The 24086-nt window shown below is 42.5% G+C and overlaps 1 long non-coding RNA gene across 1 annotated transcript; it reads left to right on the top strand.

Moving 5' to 3' along the window:
- Nucleotides 1-1463: 1463 nt before the first annotated feature.
- LOC130272603 (uncharacterized) lies at nucleotides 1464-18269 on the top strand. Its single transcript, XR_008843642.1, has 4 exons — nucleotides 1464-1702; nucleotides 2694-2893; nucleotides 16858-17018; nucleotides 18089-18269. It is a non-coding gene; the product is annotated as an uncharacterized LOC130272603 (long non-coding RNA).
- Nucleotides 18270-24086: the final 5817 nt, after the last annotated feature.

The raw sequence follows: 24086 nt of genomic DNA on the forward strand, positions 1-24086 counted from the left end.
AAAAGCTGATGCATCCATAGACCAAATTTGCAGGGCAGCCACCTGGTCATTCAGCCATACCTTTCTGAAGCATTACAGGTTGCACCTGGAACCAGTTGCCGATCTAAGTTTCAGCCGCAAGGTTCTTCAAAAGCTCGATCTTGGTTGCATCTGTCCACAAGATGTTTTCCCAGAAGGTTTTTGGCTTACTCAAGTTCATTTTGGCAAAATGTAGTCTTGCTTTTTTATGTCTCCTGCCATTGCTTTTCATTTCATTTAAATGTCGACGGATAGTTCGCACTGACACTGATGCTCCCTGAGCCTGCAGGACAACTTAAATATAATTGGAACTTGTTTGGTGCTGCTTATCCACAATCTGGACTATCCTGCGTTGACACCTTTTCATCAGTTTTTCTCTTCTGTCCACACCCAGGGAGATTAGCTACAGTGCCATGGGTTGCAAACTTCTTCATAATGTTGTGCACTGTGGACAAAGGCAAATCTAGATCTATGGATATGGACTTATATAACGTTGAGATTGTTGATATTTTTCCACAATTTTGGTTCTCAAGTCCTCAGACAGTTCTCGTCTCCTCTTTCTTTTGGCCATGCTTAGTGTGGCACACAGACACACAATGCAAAGACTAAGTGAACTTCTCTCCTTTTTATCTGCTTTCAGGTGTGCTTGTTATATTGCCCTCACCTGTTACTTGCCCCAGGTCAGTTTAAAGGAGCATCACATGCTTGAAACAATCTTATTTGTCCACAATTTTGAAAGGGTGCCAATCATTTTGTTCAGCCCATTTTTGGAGTTTGGTGTGACATTATGTCCAATTTGCTTTTTTTTATCTCCAATTTTTGGTTTAGTTCCAATACACACAGGGAATAAACATGTGTATAGCAAAACATGTGTTACTGCAATCCTTTTCTGTGAGAAATACTTCATTTTCTTGAAACATTTCAGGGGTGCCCACACGACCATGACTGTACTGGTTGAAATAGAAGAAGAATAACCTCAACGTTATTGCCCCTTAATCATCTAATATAGGTCCGTTTTCAATTAGGGTAAACTGATCAGAGATGGCGCAGGCAAGCAGTTTACCACTCTGTGCCATGCTTCTCTTGTACTTCCAGCAATGTAAAGAGACTAATAGTTGTCAAGTAGCACACTATACTGCATTGAAAGAAATTCTGAGAGATAAAGAAAGTCATTAAAGTCCCATCAGTCTGGAAAGGGTTGAAAAGCTATTTCTAAAGCTTTGTGGGGCAGATTTTATCAAACACATTGACCAGTTGCCCTTAGCAACTTTTATTTTTCAGAGACCTTTTCAAAAAGGAAAGAGGCAATCTGGTTGCTATAGGCAACTGGTCAACTTTTCCTCTGCACAGGTTTTGATAAATCTCCCTATGTGATTCCAGCAAACCACAGTAACAGTCATTATCTCCTAATGTAGAACAATGGTGGATCATCACAGTAGTGTCGGCTTACTAAAACATATAATTATCTAAGGAAATGGGGGCCTTGTCAGATAAGGGGGTTATCTCAAGATTAAAGTTATCAGCTGTCCACAGAAGACAGCCAAATGCTTTACTTTTTCGTCAGTAGTTCCATAGAGAGGGAATAGAGCAGTGGCCAAGCATTCACACCGCTGCTCCAGTCACTTGGGGCATAAAGAAAGGTGGGGATTCCACAAATTGACAAGTTATCCCGTATCCACAGAAGGTAGGTGATTAACTTTTAATCTTGAGATTAGCTGTTTCACAGTGATTTCTACTGACTCCCCCTAAACACCTCCAAAATGCACAATCCCACTTTCTCATATCTTCACACATAAACACTAGATGGCTGTCCTATGTTACCTAATAGTGTTTTAATGTGTTTTAGTTGACAATTACATAATGTATGTGGTCATTTTTAGAAATCATTTATATGCAATTTTGTTTGAAGATCTGAGACCGTGAAATGGAACAAAAAAAAAAAGAAATCATTGGCATTGTATATGGTGCTCTCTTATAATCTATTAATTTACCCCCTTTTGCTAGGGCAGCAACAATTTGGTGTAGAATGCTTCCTAATGGGGGAAAAACCTGCTAGTTTGCTTGAAGCATGCCATGGCACCCTACCATTATTTGTACTTTGTTACTAGACTATTTATGAATGAATGTACATTTGCAATATTCATTGCAAAAACAACTAAATTACATGAAAACATAAAGAATAACACTTCCTGATTTTGGATGACACAGCAAGACCACTGTAAATGCACCACCATCAATTGATGTACAGTCTGTAAGGAAATACTATGGCACTGACTCGGCTTAGGAACGTAGATATATTTTCATGGAAGAACCAAAGATGAGCAATTAGAAATGTGATATGCAAAATGGAAGTAGACTAATGGAGAAACTGTTAAGATTAGCTTCAAAAACAGCTGAAGTTGGTAGAATATGACATTGTAGTCCTGGTGCTGCTAAACTTGGAATACAGGATGACATTGTGGCCATCAAAATATTGATCATATGACTCATTAAATAAATACAATTATATCTACAGCACACTTGCTTCAGCCATACGGTGACCATATAGCTCACAAAAAGAGATGTTACTGATCTCTGAATCTAGTGGAACCTAAAATAGTCTTTCAAATGTAGAGTAACAGCACCACAAATGGGCTCCAATAGGAAAAAACTAAAATTTTATTCCTCTATTGCAGGGGTTCTCAACCAGGGGTAAGCCATGGGTTATGTCAGTTCGCCGACAAATACCGTCCATGCATTGGATTGGATGCTGCTACCTTATGTGAGCTGCAGTGGCTGCCGGGCCTGACGTGTGGAGGTGTCACTACAGTGCAGAGGGACTTCACCAGTCAGTGCAGCCCTCTGACTCCTGCCGAACAGGATAGACACAGGCCTGGTACGCATGTTAAACTAAGTTACACAGCAGTATGGGAGAGTATGTGTCTCATATATTTGCCCAGGGGCATCGTAGGGGGGAATAATGGCACAAGGGGATTAAGATGGAGGGGTGGATAATGGCAAAAGGGGATCAGAGGGGGGTGGGGGGTGGTTGAATAATGGCATTATCCCCCCTCCATCTTAATCCCCTTGTGCCATTACCCCCCCCCCCCCCTCCCTCTAATTCCCTTTTGCCATTATCCGATTATGGCAAAGGGGATCAGAGAAAGGGGGGGGGGGGGGAAATAATGGCACAAGGGGATTAAGTATCGCATTAGAAAGCTAAGCTCACGCCATTATGAAATTAACCCCTTAAGGACATAGCGTTTTTCCGTTTTTGCACTTTCGTTTTTCCTTAGCTTTTAAAAATCATAACCCTTTCAATTTTGCACCTAAAAATCCATGTGTTGTCTTATTTTTTGCACCACCGATTCTACTTTGTAATGACATCAGTCATATTACCCAAATATCTACGGCGAAACGGAAAAAAAAATTGCGACAAAAAGGAAGAAAAACACCATTTTGTAAATTTTGGGGGATTCCGTTTCTACGCAGTACATTTTTCATAAAAAAATGACACTTTATCTTTATTCTGTAGGTCCATATGATTAAACTGATATCCTACTTATATAGGTTTGATATTTTTATTACTTCGGAAAAAAAATAACTACATGCAGGAAAATTTATACGTTTAAAATTGTCCTCTTCTGACCCCTATAACTTTTTTATTGTTCCATGTACGGGGCGGTATGAGGGCTAATTTTTTGCGCCGTGATCTGAAGTTTTTATTGGTACCATTTTTGTTTTCATCGTACATTTTAATCGCTTTATAATTTTTTTATGTTATAAAAAGTGACCAAAATATTCTATTTTGGACTTTGGAATTTTTTTGCGCATACGCCATTGACCGTGCAGTTTAATTAACGATATATTTTTATAGTTCGGACATTTATGCACGTGGCGATACCACATGTTTATTTAAAATTACAGTTTTTTTTATGGGAAAAGGGGGGTGATTTAAAGTTTTATTAGAGAAGGGGTTAAATGATCTCTAACTTTTTTTTGTTCACTTTTTTGTTTTTTTGCAGTGTTATAGCTCCCTATAGCAGGGCTATAACACTGTACACACTGATCTTTTACACAGATCACTGAAAAGCCATAGCTTTGCATTGATAGGTGTTATCGGCGGTTGATTGCTCAAGCCTGGATTTCAGGCTTGCAGCAATCAATCGCCGTTCGGATGCACAGAAGGCAGGTAAGGCACCCTCCTGCTGCGTCTTAGCTGATCGGGACATCGCAATTTTATCACGATGTCCCAATCAGCCCGACTGAGCTGCCGGGATGCTTTTACTTTGACTTTTACACGCGGCGATCAACTTTGATCGCCGCGTCTAAAGAGTTAATGCCAGACGTCTGCCAACCCGGCGATGTCCGGCATTAGCCACGGGTCCTGGCTGTTGATAGCAGCCGGGACTGTGGGGGTATGATACGAGCTGAGCTCGCTTCATAACCCTCCCGTGCCACAGCGCCGGGTATACCCGGCGTTCTGCGGCAAGGGGTTAAGAACTTTTATGACAAATTTTGTCCGTGGGTACCCCTCGCGTAAGTTTCTTGCGAGGGATACATGTGGACATACTTTCACCCTTTGGGGTACAGTCGCAAAAAAGGTTGGGAACCACTGCTCTATTGTACTGCAAAAATACAATGGAGGAGATTTATCAAAACCTGTGCAGAGGAAAAGTTGACCAGTTGCCCATAGCAGCCAATCAGATTGCTCCTTTAATTTTTCAGAGGCCCTTTCAAAAATAGAACCTATCTGATTGGTTGCTCTGGGCAACTGGTCAACTTTTTATTTGCACAGATTTCAATAAATCTCCCCCAATGTTTTGCCCCTCACAGGGGTTTTTGTAAAGTATTGGCAAAGACCCCTGCCAGGGTCTAAACATTGTAATTTTGTTGTATCATGAAGAAATAAAGGTACATGTTTTTGATGCTACTCTTTTATAAATGTAAGACACACTGGCCAAGATGCATCAATCTGCTGAAAACCCAAACTCTTTTATTTTCTTCCACAGCAAACCAGACAGTTTGTGTTTCAGGCACATTGATAAATCTGGGGCAATATGTGCACTGATGACCACTTTACCATTGACTTAATTACACATTTTTAGGTTGAAATATATAAATATATATACACACACATACAAATAGCCCAAACAGTAGGTAATCCTACACACAAGATCATTGTGAATCAACAACTAAAACATGTATAAGGATCAATAAAGTACATTTTTATTAAAGTACATAAATGTCTCCTGTAACTTTTCAGAGCAAAGTGGGGCTCCAAATGCTGGTATCCAAACACACTGAAAATATCCCCAAAGTGGGAATACACCTTATATGGAAATTACTTATACCCAGGGCCGTTTGAAGGAATTTGGGGGCCCCAAGCAAAATGGACATGGACGCGCCCCCCCCCCGATGTTCATGCGCGTCACGCTCTAGGGCGGCGTCAGGACGTAGTAACGCAGGCCCTTTAATGCTGGGAGCGCGACGTGAGCGAACGGCCATACGAGGCCCCCACATTAGGTGCAGCACAGTTCCCCCACGTTAGGTGCGGCACAGTTCCCCCCATGTTAGGTGCGGCACAGTTCCCCCCATGTTAGGTGTGGCACAGTTCCTCCCACATTAGGTGCGGCACAGTTCCCCCCACGTTAGGTGTGGCACAGTTCACCCCACGTTAGATGCGGCACAGTTACCCCCCCACGTTAGGTGCAGCAGAGTTCCCCCCACATTAGGTCCAGCAGAGTTCCCCCCACATTTGATGCAGCAGAGTTCTCCCCACATTAATCTAGCAGTGTTCCCCCACATTAGGTGCAGTATAGTTCCCCTACATTAAGCAGTATAGTTCCCCTACATTAGGCAGTATAGTCCCCCACATTAGGTGCAGTATAGTCCCCCACATTAGGTGCAGTATAGTTCTCCCACATTAGGCAATATAGTTCCCCACATTAGGTGCAGTATAGTTCCCCCACATTAGGCTGTAGTTCCCCAACATTAGATGCAGTATAGTTCTCCACATTAGGTGTGCAGTATAGTTCCCCCACATTAGGTGCAGTATAGCTCCCCACATTAGGTGCAGTATAGCTCCCCACATTAGGTGCAGTATAGTCCCCCACATTAGGTGCAGTATAGTTCCCCCACATTAGGTGCAGTATAGTTCTCCCACATTAGGCAATATAGTTCCCCACATTAGGTGCAGTATAGTTCCCCCACATTAGGCTGTAGTTCCCCCACATTAGGTGCAGTATAGTTCTCCACATTAGGTGTGCAGTATAGTTCCCCCACATTAGGTGCAGTATAGCTCCCCACATTAGGTGCAGTATAGTTCCCCACATTAGGTGCAGTATAGTTCCCCACATTAGGTGCAGTATAGTGTATAGTGTATAGTTCTCCCCACATTAGGTGCAGTATAGTTCTCCCCACATTAGGTGCAGTATAGTTCCCCACATTAGGTGCAGTATAGTTCCCCACATTAGGTGCAGTATAGTTCCCCCACATTAGGTGCAGTATAGTCCCCCACATTAGGTGCAGTATAGTCCCCCCACATTAGGTGTAGTATGTTCTCCCACAGACAAACAGCCTCCAGCCATACAGTGTATGGCTGGAGGCTGTATGCCTGTTTACTGCCCTACTTCATTGTTCTGACCACTGCTCCTTTTGTCCGGTCACCATAGCAGTAGGTCCCGGGACTGGAGGAGCGGTGGTCGGAGCACTGAAGCTGATGTGCCGCTGGTCACTTACCATGCTGGCCAGCGGATGTCCTGTTCGCTGCTCCGCTCCTCCGCGTTGCTTTCCAATGGGCGCACGCACGGGACGGGGCAATTGCCCCCCCCCCTGATCTGTCACTGCATGCATTATATACACACAACACACTGTACACATTACATACTGTACATGCTTCATACACACATACTGTAAACATTACATACTGTACATGCATCTTACACACACATACTGTACACATTACATACTATGCATGCATCATACACACACACACTGTACACATTACATAATATACATGCATCATACACACACACTGTACACATTACACACTGTACATGCATCATACACACACATACTGCACACATTACATACTGTGCATGCATCATACACACACATACTGTACACATTACATACTATACATGCATCATACACACACACTGTACACATTACATACTGTACATGCATCATGTACATGCATCATACACACACTGTACACATTACATACTATACATGCATCATACACACATACTGTACACACTACATACTATACATGCATCATACACACACTGTACACATTACATACTGTACATGCATCATACACACACACACACACTGTACACATTACATACTGTACATGCATCATACACACACAGAATAGATCAGTGTTTCCCAACCAGGATGCCTACAGAGGTTGCAAAACTACAACTCCCAGCATGCTCAGACAGCCTTTGTGCTGTCTGGGCATGCTGGGAGTTGTAGTTTTGCAACAAATGGAGGCACCCTGGGTGGGAAACACTGGTATGGATACACACATGCACTTTACATATAGTCATCCATAGTAGTAACACACACAGGCACAGTACATAGACACACACATATGTACACACATATATATATATATATATATATATATATATATCCACACACACATGCTTATACACATATATACATCCAGGGACACCTACTGTAGTCAGGCCCCATGTTGTACAGCCTCTGCGGTCTCCTCCAAGCTCTGTGCTCTCTCCTCCCCCCCTCCCCCTCCTCCTGCTCAGACGGCTGAATGCTGAGAGAAGAGTCCGGGCTGAGGGAAGATACCAAGTGCAGCGGGGGTGGGGGGGGGGGGGGGAGCGTGATTGTGGTGAGGTGAGAAGAACTCCAAAGCTGCAAAGTAGTTTCTTTAAAAAAAATGTCAGACATTTGGGGGCCCTCTTGTGTGACTGCGTGCCTGGGGCCCGGAGCAGAAACTCCAAGTGCAGGATTGTTAATCGCTACAGAACGGGCAAGCACTGGCTGTGCTCGGGGGCCCCCAGCCAGCTCGGGGCCCCAAGCAATTGCTTGGTTTGCCTGTCCTGTAGCGACAGGCCTGCTTATACCACTGCTGTGACTAGCAAGGAAAAGAGGCTAGATTAAGAAGGCCAGAAGGTACATTGATAGTAAACACAGAAAAAAGCACAATGGAAGAGATTTATCAAAACTTGTATAGAGGAAGAGTTTTGCAGTTGTCCATAACAACCAATCAGATTGCTTCTTTCATTTTTAAAAAGGCCTCAGAAAAATAAAAAGCAATCTGGTTGCAATGGGCAACTGCTCGACTTCTCCTCTACACAGGTTTGATAAATCTTTCCCAATGTGTCAAAAATCTGAAGACTAATAATCATACTACAGTGGGGAATCTATCAGGAACCATTACCAGGCCTGACGTTTCGTCCTGTTACTACATTAACCCCTAAAGGACCAAGGGCGTACCTGGACCGGACCGGACCGGGGTGACTGCTGATATCAATCAGCATCAGACCCCCCCCCATGTAGGCGATCGCCGAAAAGCGCAAGTGAATTCACACTTGCGATTTTCGGCTATTCCGGTGATGCGGGTCACGTGTGACCCGCTGACCCGGAGATACAAGGTGATCGGGGGGTGTAGAATACACCCCTATCACCCTCTGTATCTATGGGGAAGTAGCGATTTAGTCACCCCCCCAGGAACGCTGCTATTGGCCGGATCGTCCGGCCAATAGCAGCCGGCAGGGGAGGGGTTAACGGCCCATCTGAGTTCATTCAGTGGGCAGAGCTGCGAGAAGGAGCCAGGGACCCCCCTCTGTGAAGATCGGAGCCCCTCACAGAGGAAGACCCCCCTTAGAGCAGGGAGAGAGTACAGCCCCAGGGACAGGTGGGGTTAACCAGTAAAGTAAAGTGATCCGGGCCCTATTAAGGGTTCAGGGCGCTGCATTTGGCCCCCCCATTTTTTGTTTTGGCCGCAGCGCTTTTTTCCCCCCCATACAGTTAGTTACACCAATCACACGCACTACATACTCACCCCCCCCCCCCCCCACACACACACCACCCCCGCCACCCCCCCCCCCCACTACCGTAGAAAAAAGGCGATGGCTCGCCATTTTCGGCAGCGGAGGCATACGCTTTTCTTGCCTCCAACTCCGAATCTGTCAGTGAGGACGATGAAGATCCTACATTCCTGTGCTCTTCATTGTCCTCCTCATCATCTAGTACTAATGATGAGTCCCCTGTACGGCGGCGGAGACGCCGCCAGGCGAGGCCCCGCACCCCCCCCATGATAGTGGCCCCGTGGCCGGCACTAGTGCGACTGGTGATGCCGCTCGTACTAGGAGTCCGACCCCCAGACAAGTTTACCGGAGCCCCCTTCCGGTGAACCTGTCTGGAGACCCCCAGAGGGTTATCAGCCACGGGTTCCGGAGTTTGTTGGCGACTCCAGAATCCGGATTGACCATTCTGGATTCACTGAAATTGACTATTTCAGTTATTTTTTCAGTGACTGTTTTTTCAATCACATGGTGGAGCAGACAAATCTGTACGCCAGGCAGTTCATCGCCCACCACCCTGATTCTGTTTTGGCCAGGCCCAATGAATGGTATGCCATTGATGCAGCAGAAATGAGGACATTTTGGGGCCTCTTGCTGCATATGGGCCTGGTCAAAAAACCAAGTGTCAGGCAGTACTGGAGTGGGGACATCTTCTCCCAGACCCCGCTTTACAGTATGGTCATGGCATGGAGGCGGTTCAAGGCCATTCGGAAATGCCTCCATTATGCAGATAATGAGGCATGCCCACCCCGAGGTGATCCCACCTATGACCGGCTTTACAAAGTGAGGCCGGTCATCGATCACTTTGGGGCCAAATATTTGGAGGCCTACGTACCCCTCAGGGAGCTCTCGGTCGATGAGTCTCTTATCAGTTTTAAGGGGAGACTCATCTTCCACCAGGGCGCTGTATGGCATGAAGTTCTATAAACTTTGTGAGAGTACCTCCGGGTACACTCTCAAGTTTAGAGTGTATGAGGGACGAGATTCCCGTATTGAACCCCCAGATTGTTCCCACACTCTGGGTGTAGGCGGGAAAATAGTTTGGGAGCTTGTGCACCCATTGCTGGATAAGGGTTACCACGTGTACGTGGACAACTTTTATACCAGCATCCCTCTCTTCACATCCCTTGCCGCCAGATCCACATCCGCTTGTGGGACTGTGCGGAAAAACCAGAGAGGCCTCCCTCTAAATTTTCTGCAGACACCTATGCCCAAGGGCGAGTCCCGTGCCCTTACCAATGAAAACCTGTTGCTGGTCAGGTATAAGGATAAGAGGATGTCCTTATGCTGACCACTATTCATGGTAACGGCAGCTCACCTGTCCCTGTGCGAGGTACCACAACACCGGTCCTCAAGCCCGATTGTATTCTGGACTACAATCGGTATATGGGGGGAGTTGATCTCTCTGATCAAGTCCTCAAGCCATACATGGCCATGCGGAAAACACGGGTATGGTACAAAAAAGTTGCGGTCTACTTGGTACAGGGTGCCATGTACAACGCTTTTGTACTGTCCCAGTACGCTGGCAACACAGGGACATTCCTCCAGTTCCAAGAAGAAGTCCTAAAGGTCCTGATCTTTGGCGACCGGGAAAGAGCAGGCTGGACTTCCCAAGGAACTGGAGTAATAGGTGTCAGGATCATCCCAGGCCAACATTTTCCAGGTGAGGTCCCCCACACTGGAAAGAAGGGACGATCCCAGAAAAAATGCAGAGTGTGTAACAGGAGGGGGATACGGAAGGATACCACCACTCAATGTGACACTTGCCCTGATCATCCGGGCCTCTGGATTAAAAACTGCTTCAGAACTGCTTCACACTTCCATGCAGTACTAAATTTTCCCTCTTCATTTTAATTTTCCATAATTTGACCCCAATCTACCAAGTCCAGAGTACATTCCAAATTTTAACCCCATAAACCACTAAATTGCCCCAAAAAAACTCATCTAAAAAAACAAACAAACTGATAAGACCTCTGGGGGTATTTTTTTCTCTGGGTCATGGGTCACTGAGTCACTATCATCGGGGACTTCTTTTGTTGCCTCAAATGAGCAGCACTCTCTCTCCACCTGAGTGTACCCCAGTTATTTACCCCATGTAATGCCCCTTGAGGGGGGGTCCCACTGTTCTAGCTCCATAGGCCGCAACGCAGAAGCTCAAGGCCCCTGAATGCGACCTGCTCCTCTGAGACCGGTGGGCATGCTGTTTACGCCCAGACTTGAGGTATGTCCTTAGTCCAAAGAAATGTATTTACACATTTACAATGAAATTTTCTCCTTTTACCACTTGTGAAAATGAAAAATTTGGGGTAACCCCAGCATTTTAGTGTAAAAAAATCTAATTTTTAATTTTCACATCCCACTTCATGAATATTTATCAAACACCTGTGGGGTGTTAAGACTCACTGTACCCCTTGTTATGTTCCTTGAGGGATGTAGTTTCCAAAATAGTAGGCCATGTGGGTTTTTTTTTTTTTTGCTGTTCTGGCACCATAGGGGATTCCTAAATGGGACATACCCCCCCAAAATCCATTTCAGCAAAATTTGCTTTCCAAATGTGACTCCTCTTCTGAGCATTGTAGTGCACCCGCAGTGCACTTGACGTCCACACATTTTTCATACTCAGAAGAGATGGGGTTACAAATTTTGGGGGGCATTTTCTCCTATTACCCCTTGTAAAAATGTCAAATTTGGTGGAAAACCAGCATTTTAGTGAAAAAAAAAATAATAATATTTACACATCCAACTTTAACGAAAAGTCGTCAAACGCCTGTGGGGTGTTAAGGCTCAGCAGACCCCTTGTTACGTTCGTTGAGGGGTGTAGTTTTCAAAATAGTATGCCATGTGTTTTTTTTTTTTTTGCTTTCCTGACACCATAGGGGCTTCCTAAAGGTGACATGCCCCCCAAAAACCATTTCAGAAAAACTCACTCTCCAAAATCCCACTGTCGCTCCTTCTCTTCTGAGCCCTCTACTGCGCCTGCCGAACACTTGACATACACATATGAGGTATTTCCTTACTCGAGAGAAATTGGGTTACAAATTTTAGGAAGATTTCTCTCCTTTTACCCCTTGTAAAAATTCAAAAACTGGGTTTACAAGAACATGCGAGTGTAAAAAATGAAGATTTTGAATTTTCTCCTTCACTTTGCTGCTATTCCTGTGAAACACCTAAAGGGTTAACACACTTACTGAATGTCATTTTGAATACTTTGAGGGGTGCAGTTTTTATAATGGGGTCATTTGTTGGGTATTTCTAATAAGAAGGCCCTTCAAATCCGCTTCAAAACTGAACTGGTCCCTGAAAAATTCCGCTTTTGAAAATTTTTGGAAAAATTGGAAAATTGCTGCTATACTTTGAAGCCCTCTGATGTCTTCCAAAAGTAAAAACATGTAAACTTTATGATGGAAATATAAAGTAGATGTATTGTATATGTGAATCAAGATATAATTTATTTGGAATATTCATTTTCCTTACAAGCAGAGAGCTTCAAAATTAGAAAAATGCTAAATTTTCAATTTTTTCATAAAATTTTTGAACTTTTCACCATGAAATTATGCAAGTATCGACAAAAATTTACCACTAACATAAAGTAGAATATGTCAGGAAAAAACAATCTCTAAATCAGAATGAAAGGTAAAAGAATCCCAGAGTTATTAATGCTTAAAGTGAAAGTGGTCAGATGTGCAAAAAATGCTCTGGTCCTACAGTGGAAATTGGCCTGGTCCTTAAGGGGTTAAACCCAGTATGCAAAAGCCAATATTATCAATAATGTACTATACAAATGACAAATAATACCGCCACACCATGACCACATATTAACACTGCCTTATGATTGAATAAAACCCCAATACTGTTACTGAATTAAAACCACCATACACGGTTAGCTATATACAGTGACCACAGAATGGAGGTAATTACTCTGCAGTTACATCCAGTGACATACAGATGATGTATTCTCTGACTGGAGTTATCATCTTCATTTAGCCCAGACTGTAGGATTTCTTCTAACCACTACTTTGCAGAATCTGTTGAATAAACATCTTAAGCTTTGCACTTTTTTACCACCCATAGTGTCCCAAATACTCATACAATAGGTAGTTTTTCCCAGTATGTACAATAGGTGCTCCTAGTATTTGGTCCCCCCAGTATGTAAGTGCCCTTAGTGGGTACTTTCCCCCAGAGTATCCCCCCCCCCCCTGCACTCTAGAACATGGCACAGCTAAATAACACAGCTGACCATCTGTTGAGTGTAATTGATTCAATGTGGACACATAAGCAGTGCAACGGCAACCAGATAGACCCAGTCACCACTACACCTCCACCCCAGGGGCCCAGCAATTTTGCTGCCTGATGTGAGACGCTTATCTTGCCTCATATCAGATACCACCCTAACTGACACAGTGCCCCCTTGACTAGGGTAGGCTGATGTGCCATGTGTGGTTGTACAGGTTGCAAACCCCTAAGCCTTGACCTATGTACGCACACTAGTATTTTGTCAGTAGAGCGTGGTAGATAAGCAAAAGTGCCAGCACCAGCTCCGGACTGGTGTAGATTTCAAAGCATGGTGTGTAGAGCAATGCCAGATTCATTAAGGGGCCATAGCTTCTTGATAGATTGACCGAATCCTGAAATTCCATAATGATATCAAAGAATTAGTTAGTATTCTGTGCCAGGGGAATAACCAGCAAATTGAAAAAAATCCCCAGAGGCTATTGTCCCATTGTACCAGATTTAGTTACGCAATGAGTATCCTGATGTGCTTGGAGCGGCAATACACCGCTACGAGCAGACACACTGCGATGTGCAAGTTGCCGCGCATGCGCGGTGTACTCGCACTCATCCCGGACGCTCCCCCTGCTCCATGAGAGCTGCCGCAATGTGTGAGTATACTGCACATGCGCTCTGCGACTCGCATATCGCTGTTTGTCTGCTCATAGCAGCGTATTGCCGCTCCAAGTAGGCAAATGTAAAGCCACCATGCAGGGGTCCTTCAGCGGCGGATCTGCAGCGTAAAATATGCTGTTGGTCTGCTTGTGTGAACGTACCCTAAATGAGTTAATCCACCTGGTTTTCTTTAACTACATATATAAATCTAAACTAAAATTGGACTGTATGGTTAAAAAATTCCTTTTACCAGAAAAAAAAGTTTTTGATTATATATATATATATTATATATATATATATATATATATATATATATATATATATATATATATATATTCTCCAGAATCACACACTGGAGATATGAGTACCACATGTATCATAGATTTAAAAGTAGTAAGAATTTGTTCCAGAACGAGTATGCACCCAAAACTGTTTGACAGATTCAGCACCCAATTAGATTTCTCATCCCTTCAGAGGTACCAGGGTCCCCACAGTATTTTCCTGGTAGGGTTCTGTGTGGTCTACACATGCCAGACCACACGGAACCCTACCAGGAAAATACTGTGGGGACCCTGGTACCTTTGAAGGGATGAGAAATCTAATTGGGTGCTGAATCTGTCAAACAGTTTTCAATATTTTTTGCTTTTATTTTTGATTTTACATTATTGAGGTTGATATTACCTTCAGATGAAAGTTTTCTCTTACTTTAGACCAAATAAAAGGAGTGTCAGTAATCGTACTCAAATACTCCATTGCAGCGTTGTTGTTACCTTTACCGTTATTGTTGATTTTGTTTTAACTGAGTGGGCCACCAAGAATGTTTTGTTTTAATGCTGGATAAACCAGCACAGATTCATGGGCTACTACCAAGAGATGATGTGTCATAAATAAATGTTAGATGGACAAGGTTTGTTTTTTAAATAAGAAAAACCGGGATAAGATTGTATAACCTCAATACACTTACTGTTAATCCCAATTACTAAGAGCATTTATATTGATATATAGTAACACACGTGAATGTAATTTGATTTTATCTTACAATATGTAAACTTAGCCTCGTAGTTTTGACAGCTACCGGTGTGTAATAGGTGAAATTATGAAATGCATAGTTCTTGTGCGACCACTTTATCTAATTTCATTAATAACAATTTGAGACCTATACATTTGGCACCTATTTTATGGTCTTGACTAGTGTTGCTCACGAATATTCGCAATTCGAATATTATTCGCGAATATCGCATATTCGCGAATTCGCGAATTTCGCGAATATAGCGCTATATATTCGTAATTACGAATATTCGTTTTTTTTTTTTTTTTTTTTTTTTTCACAGTACACCTCACAGTGATCATCCCTCTCTGCTTCCAGCTTGTGTGGTGTAAAGAAGGCTGTAATACTACTGTGTGAGACTGTCGTGTGAAAATTCGCATATGCGAACATTAGCCTATGCTAATGTTCGCATATGCGAATATTCACAAATGTTAATTTTCGCATACGCGAATATTCGCAAAATGCGAAAATAAAACAAGACTATAACGAATATGCGAATATTCGCGAATATATGACGAATATTCGTCCATATATTCGCGAATATTCGCGAATTCGAATATGGCCTATGCCGCTCAACACTAGTCTTGACAACCTTTTAAGTATTAATAGACCGTATTACTGAAATGGCTCCATTAAGCCCATTTGAAGGCTGAGCTGTTCCTCCGATCTTGAAGCATCATGAGCACTTTTGCTGCAATGAGCTTCCAACCCATTGTTCTCAGCACACAGTCATATACCAGGAGCAAGAGCTTAAATTGATGTATTAGGTGAATTGCTAGGAATATCATTACAGCTATACCTATGGAGAAATACAATATTCTGGAACAATGTGCATCCAATTCTGTTAGATAATCTATATCACTCTGTACGCCCACTAAAGCAGCACAGGGTATATTACCTAGCTTTTAAGCCTCTGAATCCTATGTAACTGCATATGTTTCTTACTGTAATATGGAGGACCCTTTTTTTTTTCAGTATGGGACTGGGCTGTTGAGGACCAGTAGAATTAAAGGGGTATTCCAGGCAAAAACCTTTTTTTATATATCAACTGGCTCCGGAAAGTTAAACAGATTTGTAAATTACTTCTATTAAGAAATCTTAATCCTTCCAATAGTTATTAGCTTCTGAAGTTGAGTTGCTGTTTTCTGTCTAACTGCGTTCTGATGACTCACATCCCGGGAGCTGTGCAGTTCCTATGGGGATATTCTCCCATCATGCACAGCTCCCGTGACGGGACATCATCATTGAGCAGTTAGACAGAAAACTTCAGAAGCTAATAACTATTGGAAGGATTAAGATTTTTTAATAGAAGTAATTTACAAATCTGTTTAACTTTCCGGAGCCAGTTGATATATATAAAAAAGTTTTAGCCTGGAATACCCCTTTAATTCTGGAGGCCGAATCCACAGTTATATAGAAATATTGACTGTTGGTCTTTAGGTCTCACATTTATTTGGGGGCACAGAACAGTGTGCAAAACACACACACACATACATGAAATGTATCTATTTTATACCAAACCCATTTATTTCTTTTTTGATGGAAAATTAGCAGGAAGGAGGATGCTGTGGATTTTTAATCCTACAGCATGCTCTGTCTTTCTCAATTTATTTTCTAGAGCATGTAAATAGGGTTTAATCGTACCCCAGTCATAGAGATTGCTATGAATTTTTCTATTGAAGCAAGAAGAAAAATATTATTGAAGTCAAACTAGATGTATAAAATCTAGTGTTAGAATAGGATTTTTTCACCCATAAACTCTTTATTTGCTGCTGTACAAATAAGTCATATCAAAATTCGACCGTTTAACATTTAAAAAAAAAGTCTTATATATGAGAAGTAATCTGCATCAACTTTGTTTCTTTTTAGAAAAACAGTGAAAATAAAATGACCTCTACAAATACAAAAATATGCAATCATTCCAAATCCTTGAGAATATAATGGACATAACAATAAAATATATTGCACCCAGAAATACATATAGGAAATAAGGAAAAAAAACAGGTCCTCGTCAGATAAATGTTGAAAAGGTATGCTTCATATTAAATTGTAAAATGATTACAGTGATCCCTCAACTTACAATGGCCTCAGGTTACAATATTTTCATCATGCAATGGACCATTGTAAATTACACTCCACATACAATGCTATGGACAGTTCTGATCTGCGAACGTGTCAATGGCTGGAATAACTGACCAATCATAATGGGCATTCACTGGTTAAACATTCTAAGGGTAGCTAACTGTCCACAAATAAATAGTACAGAACATGTAGTACCTCTCTGTACTGTAGGGAGGCGCTACCAGACAGCCAGTCAGTGCATGCACTGACTGGCTGTCAGGTAGCGCCTCCCTACAGTACAGAGAGGTATTACATCTTCTGTACTACTCTTTACCTGTGAGAAGTTAGCTACCCTTTGGACAAAGGGTGAGGGCAGCTCCTTTTTACTTTTATATGTAACTATTTGCTTTATCTATACTGGTCATCTATTTTTCTTAATCCTCACTTTTTTCTATGTATGGATGACATTTGGGGTTTCAGAACCAATTACCAGGTTTCCATAAGGTTATGGTCTAACACCAAAATAAATTTCAGCAATACAAAAAATACCAAAAATGCAAAATTTTATTGAGTAAATATACAAATAAAGATAAAATCAAAGTACATAAGCATGGTGCACAGGACTGAGAGAATACAAGGGGCATAGGCTAGAAAAACATTGGAATGAAGTAGCTATAACTGCATGGATGTAGCGAACTATGTAACAATTGTATAATACAAATGGATCACAATAGTACACACTACAAAGAATGCGTAGATAATCGCATATAGGTAACCCAATGTATAGCCAAATGCCACCTGCACTTACCCCAATGCACGTTTCGCGCTACTGCGCTTCGTCAGGGGGCGTGAGTTATGGTCTCAACATTTTTATTAATAAAAAGTGGATGAAATTAGGTGAAAATGGACCTTGTTCTTCATTGTTAAGGAAAAAAAAAATCCTGGGAGAAAAAAAAAAGTCCACTTCTATTTATAAAACAGTTACACTTCTATGTACAGTATAAAGCTTTTTTTTATTTTTTATTTTCTACTTGTTTAGATGTCATGTCTTTGAAATCTGCTCCACTGAACGAAATAAGACAGAACTAGAATCCTGGTTATTGCAGAATATCAAGTGTATGGAAGAGTAAGCTGAGGTCTTTTACCTTTTAGTTCTTTTTCACTGGGAGAACCATCCACTTTACAAAGCCACAAGCAAGATTCATTTCATTTTTAAGTCTCTCTGAACGTGTTAGAAAGGTTTGACTTCTTTATAACTGTGCAGTAAACTTGTTACTCAAAAAAACCTATTACTTGTATTTCCCTTTTCATATGTTGTGAGGTTAGAAAAGGTAGGGGAAGCTATTCTATAATCTAATACTATTAAGTCTAATTGATGCCAATATCATGCCACTTGAAATGCCAAAACCACCCAGCTTTCTAAAGAGGCAGTCATTTTAGTATCTATGGAGCTAATCTATTAGCAGAAAGACATATATAAATAGAAAATTTGTAGACATTATAGTAGATCAAATGAAATAAGAAAAAAACTAACACCATATTATAATATATATTTAGTGGAGGCACAGGTAAATTATCTATGTAGTGGGTGAGGTGTGTATGCCAATGAATTTCAGAGGGCACAATGTGTGGTAGAATTAATTTCCGGGGCATGGTGTTTGTTTAAATACCAGAGGCCATAGTGTTTATGATGATTAATTTCAAGGGGGCGTGGTTTGTATTGTAATTTCAGGGGAGGGGGTAGTGTTTTAGGAGCACAATGTGTGGCAGTATTGTATTCAGGGGACACAGTATGTGGCAGTACCATATTCAGAGGGCACCTAGTAAAACTGTTGTTTTTAGAGGGCAGTGTATGAGGCCGCCAAACATTGCAAAGGCAGTGTGCACCATTTATTCCGGGGACATTTTTATCCTTGTTTTTAGGATTGTGTAAATCCCAATGGTTGGAACTTCACGAATCAGGTTATCTCCTATCCCATGGATAGAAGGTAAATTTATGAGATGAAAATACCCATTTAGCGTGGTACAAATTTCTTGGAAATAGTTGTATTGTAAGGCATAACCCTTCATATATTTCTGTACTCTTTTCCATTTATTTCACTTATTTCAGTTTAATTTGTCTAAGATTCTGTATATTATACATTGTAATGTAAGGATAAAACATCAGTGGCACCAAGGAATGGAGGTGCAGAGGTAAGTAGTCACACTGGGGCCCTGGTGCTTTAGGGGGCACCAAGGTACCTTTGCACCATAAGAGGACCCCATTATTATGAATGGCAAATTGTAGACATAGAGCCCTGTTATATATTTTGCATTGTATACAGAACATAACCAGGGCTTATATGATGTATCATGGGGAGATTGATTGATAGACAAGTCCTGTATTTCTGCTAAGCACATAACAATTATAAGTAAGTTTCAAAGAACATATGCCCTTATTTACTAAGAGTATAGTGTAGGTTTCTTTGTGGGTTTTAATTCGCTACAATTTATTTTCCACGGTATTTACTAAGGTTTCCCTACATTTTCTACTTTCCCTACACTTTGCTTTTTTTTACACATGCTCTGATCTGTCTGGTTTTCCTCAGCTCAAATCCACCACATTTTAGGTGGAAACCTTAGTAAATATTTTGGTTTTTTGTGAAAATGTCTGGAACACGCCCCTTTTCGGAGATCACGCCCCTTTTCCCTGCGACCACGCCCCTTTTTCGTGTTTTCATAGCAAAATGGAGAGTTAGTCGGAGGTTTTTCAATTCTGGTGCAAATTCAGGTGCAGATGGAATTTCTGGCGCAATGTGACAGAATCTAAAGCAATGCGACAAAATCTGGCGCACAACCCGACAAAACATGGGTTTGCAATAGTAAATGAGGGCCACTGTGTTTTAGTTTTCAGTCCACCATTTCAATTTGTAGTGTAATGAGCGGCAAACTCATACATTAGGTATGTTTAACTGCACAATAGCCTTGTATTCTAAGGAAGCAAAATAATTACTATTCGGTCTGTCACAGAAGTTAAGCAGTGCACATCCATATTGCACAAAGTTGCACGTTAGCGCAAACTGCAAGTCTGTACAAAATAAAAAGGCCAACTTGCAGTGTATTTAAAGGGGTACTCCGCTGCACACCTCTTATCCCCTATCCAAAGAGGTTAGATCGCAGGGGTCCCCATCAGCCAGTTCAGTTGGAGCATCGCAATGCCGCAAAGAAAAGTGAGTATAATAGGCATATCATTAAAAGCAACAATTTTTACATATACAAAGCAATAAAGCAATATGCATAATGAAGAGGGCTAGAGATGAGCGAACTTTTCAAAAATTCGAATTTTCCGTAAAAGTTTGTTTCGATCCAAATTTTTTCGCGGCAAATCTATATTAAAAAAGGCTATTTCTAGCCTACATACAGCCTCTATAGGGGTATAGAACACTTTGCTGTGTTCTAAAACGCATATGGAGTGTGTTGAGTTGGTGAAATAATACTGTTATTCAGAATAACATGCAGATTACCGGCATCGCTTTTAGAATCACTGCCGCAAAGCAGCACAATGACAGAGCCTGGTGGTTGCATCAGTGTCAGGAGACCATATAGTGACTGAATGACAGCGTGGAGGTGTTGGCAGCATGAGGAGACCATTTAGTGGCTGAATGGCACAGCGTTGAGGTGTTGGCAGCATGAGGACACCATATAGTGGCTGAATGACACAGCTTGGATGAGGCTGAAGCATGAGGACACCATATAGTGGCTCAATGACACAGAATGGAGGTGTTGGCAGCATGAGGACATCATATAGTGGCTTAATGGCACAGTGTGGAGGTGTTGGCAGCTTGAGGACACCATATAGTGGCTGAATGACACAGCTTGGATGAGGCTGAAGCATGAGGACACCATATAGTGGCTCAATGACACAGAATTGAGGTGTTGGCAGCATGAGGACACCATATAGTGGCTGAATGGCACAGTGTGGAGGTGTTGGCAGCTTGAGGACACCATATAGTGGCTGAATGACACAGCTTGGATGAAGCTGAAGCATGAGGACACCATATAGTTTCAGAATGACACAGCATGGAGGTGTTGTCAGCATGAGGACACCATATAGTGGCTGAATGACACAGCTTGGATGAGGCTGAAGCATGAGGACACCATATAGTGGCTGAATGACACAGCATGGGGGTGTTGGCAGCATGAGGAGACCATATAGTGGATGAATGGCAGAGCCCGGAGTTGCCAGCAGCATGAGTAGTCACTAGGCCTTCACAATCCCTAAGATTAAAAGATGAATTAAGAAATTTAAACCGAAGATTTTGGATAGCGGGTGCTACCTATGAGAAAATTTGAAATTACCAGACCCAGGCCCCACAGCGGCATCAGTAACCCATATATTGCCTGAATGACACAGCCTGGAGTTGGCTGATGCACGAGTTCACACCAGGGCTTCACAATCCCCCCCCCCCCCAAAAAAAAGAACACCACAATTTTAGAAATTTTTGAAAAAGATTTTGGATAGCGGGTGCTACCTATGAGAAAATTTGAAATTACCAGACCCAGGCCCCACAGCGGCATCAGTAACTCATATATTGCCTGAATGACACAGCCTGGAGTTGGCTGATGCACGAGTACACACGAGGGCTTCACAATCCCTCCAAAAAAACACAACAATTTTTAGAAATTTTTGAAAAAGATTTTGGATAGCGGGTGCTACCTATGAGAAAATTTGAAATTAACAGACCCAGGCCCAGCAGCGGCATCATTTTTTTATTTGAAATTTAAAACAACCTTTGCGTGTCCCGGACCCCAGCGTGTGGGTACGAAGGACCAAATCCAACAAGCCCCCACAGGGCTCATGTGGCCGTGAGATTTAGGCGAAACGTCACCATTGCCCTGCCCGGCCATTGTTTCCAAGACTTCTCGCCAAGGCAAACCATGTGAAGAACAGCGTGACACCGCCGGAAGGGCCACTGAGACTTATCCGGGCAGTGGAGGCTTAAGACACAGAGGAGGATGTGGAGGCAGAGTAGCACACTTTCGCAGGACCAACGGGCTGACAGAGTGTAGCAGGAAGCAGCATTGAGTACACACCAGGGCTTCAGAATCCCAAAGAGAAAACAACCATTTTTAAAATAATTTTAAGAATATTTAGGACGGCGGGTGCTACCTATATGTTGCATGAATGACACACCCTGGAGTTGGCTGATGCATGAGTACACACTAGGGCTTCACAATCCCTCAAAAAAAACACGCAACAATTGTAGAAATTTATGAAGAAGACTTTTGGATAGCGGGTGCTACCTATGAGAAAATTTGAAATTCCCAGACCCAGGCCCAGCAGCGCCATCAGTAAACCATATATTGCCTGAATGACACAGGCTGGAGTTGGCTGATGCATGAGTACGCACCAAAGCTTCACAATCCCTAATAAAAAAGACAAACATTTTTGACGAAAAATTTTAACGAAAATTTAGGACAGTGAGTGCTCTCTCTATATTACCAGAATGACGCAGCCTGGAGTTGGCTGCAGCATGAGGAGACCATTGAAATGTGTGATTTTTTTTATTTGAAATTTAAATCAAAATTTGTGTCCCGGACCCAGCCGTGTGGGTACAAAGGACCTAATCTCACAAGCACCCACAGGGCTCATGTGGCCATAAGATGTAGGCGCAACGTCTCCATAGCCCTGACCGGCCATTTTTGGTTTTTGTACCTTTGATTAAGAACAAGCACATATCCAAGAGTCCAGAAGACTCTATAATGCAGGACGGTGGACCACCAAAAGACATTCTTCTATAAAATAATTTTTTATGAAATAAAGAAGCAGAGTTCATCCCTCTGCATATTTTTTTTGAAAATTTTACTTTAAAAATCACACGCAAAAATCGTTCAATGGTGTAATGGTTATTATTGTGGAAAATTCAAGTTTATTACTGTGATAATTATCAGAAAGTTTGAAAAAAAACACTACCCAAGAGTGTTTAATAACCCCATACATTGCACCATAAATGTTGAAATTTTAATTAAGCATGTATGTATCTCAAAAATCCTAAAATTAAAGGCCCAAGCCCAGAAGCATCAGGAAGTCAAGTACTTCCTGAAAGATACAGGAGCAGTCAGGAGTAGGCATCAGCAGTGCCCAAGAGGCTTTAATAACCCCTTACATTGCACGATCACTCGCGAGATCGAGCAATAACAGGTGTGTCATGCCCTCAGATGTCCGGGGCTGCACGCGCGCTACACTGAACGGACCAGCGTGTGTCTATCTTTCCCTGATCCCTATCGCGAATTATTTGCCAGGAAAGAAGAATCACAACTAAGCGCCGGTCCTAAGCTCGGGTTCATTAAGTCCCTGCCCTTTGTACACACCGCATGTCTCTACTACCGATTGGATGGTTTAGTGAGGTCCTCGGATCGGCCCCGGCGGGGTAGGAGAAGGCCCTAGCAGAGTGCCGAGAATTTAAAGATCATTGTTGAAATTAGCATTAAGCATGTATTAGCTACTGCTAAACATCCAAAAATTAAAGGCCCAAGGCCAAAAGCATCAGTGAGGCAAGTAGTTCCTGAAAGACACAGGATGAGCCAGGAGCAGGCAATCGCAGTACCAAAGCGGGTTCCATGACCCTAATTGAGAACCCAAGAGGGTTTCATAACCAAACATAATTGGGAAATGTTGGTGTAACAGCTTGGTCAATCTACTCTGAGGCATCTGGCATTGGTGGCTGGAAATCCTGGCTGATCCATCCCTGATTCATCTTGACAAACATCAGTCTCTCCACATTTTTGGTGGACAGACAAGTTCGCCTTGGGGTGACTATGGCCCCGGCCGCACTAAACACCCGCTCTGATGGCACACTACTGGCCGGGCAGGACAGCTTTTCCAGGGCAAACTCTGCTAGTTGTAGCCATAAATCAAGTTTGGCTGCCCAGAAGTCCAGCGGATCTTCAATGGTTGTTGGCATGGCCATGTCAAGGTATGCCACCACCTGCTGGTTCAGGTCCTGCTCCATGTCTACCTGCTGCTGATGAGTTGCTTCACTATGCGGGTGAAGAAA

Source organism: Hyla sarda, chromosome 5 (genome assembly GCF_029499605.1).
Source record: "Hyla sarda isolate aHylSar1 chromosome 5, aHylSar1.hap1, whole genome shotgun sequence".
NCBI lineage: Eukaryota > Metazoa > Chordata > Amphibia > Anura > Hylidae > Hyla > Hyla sarda.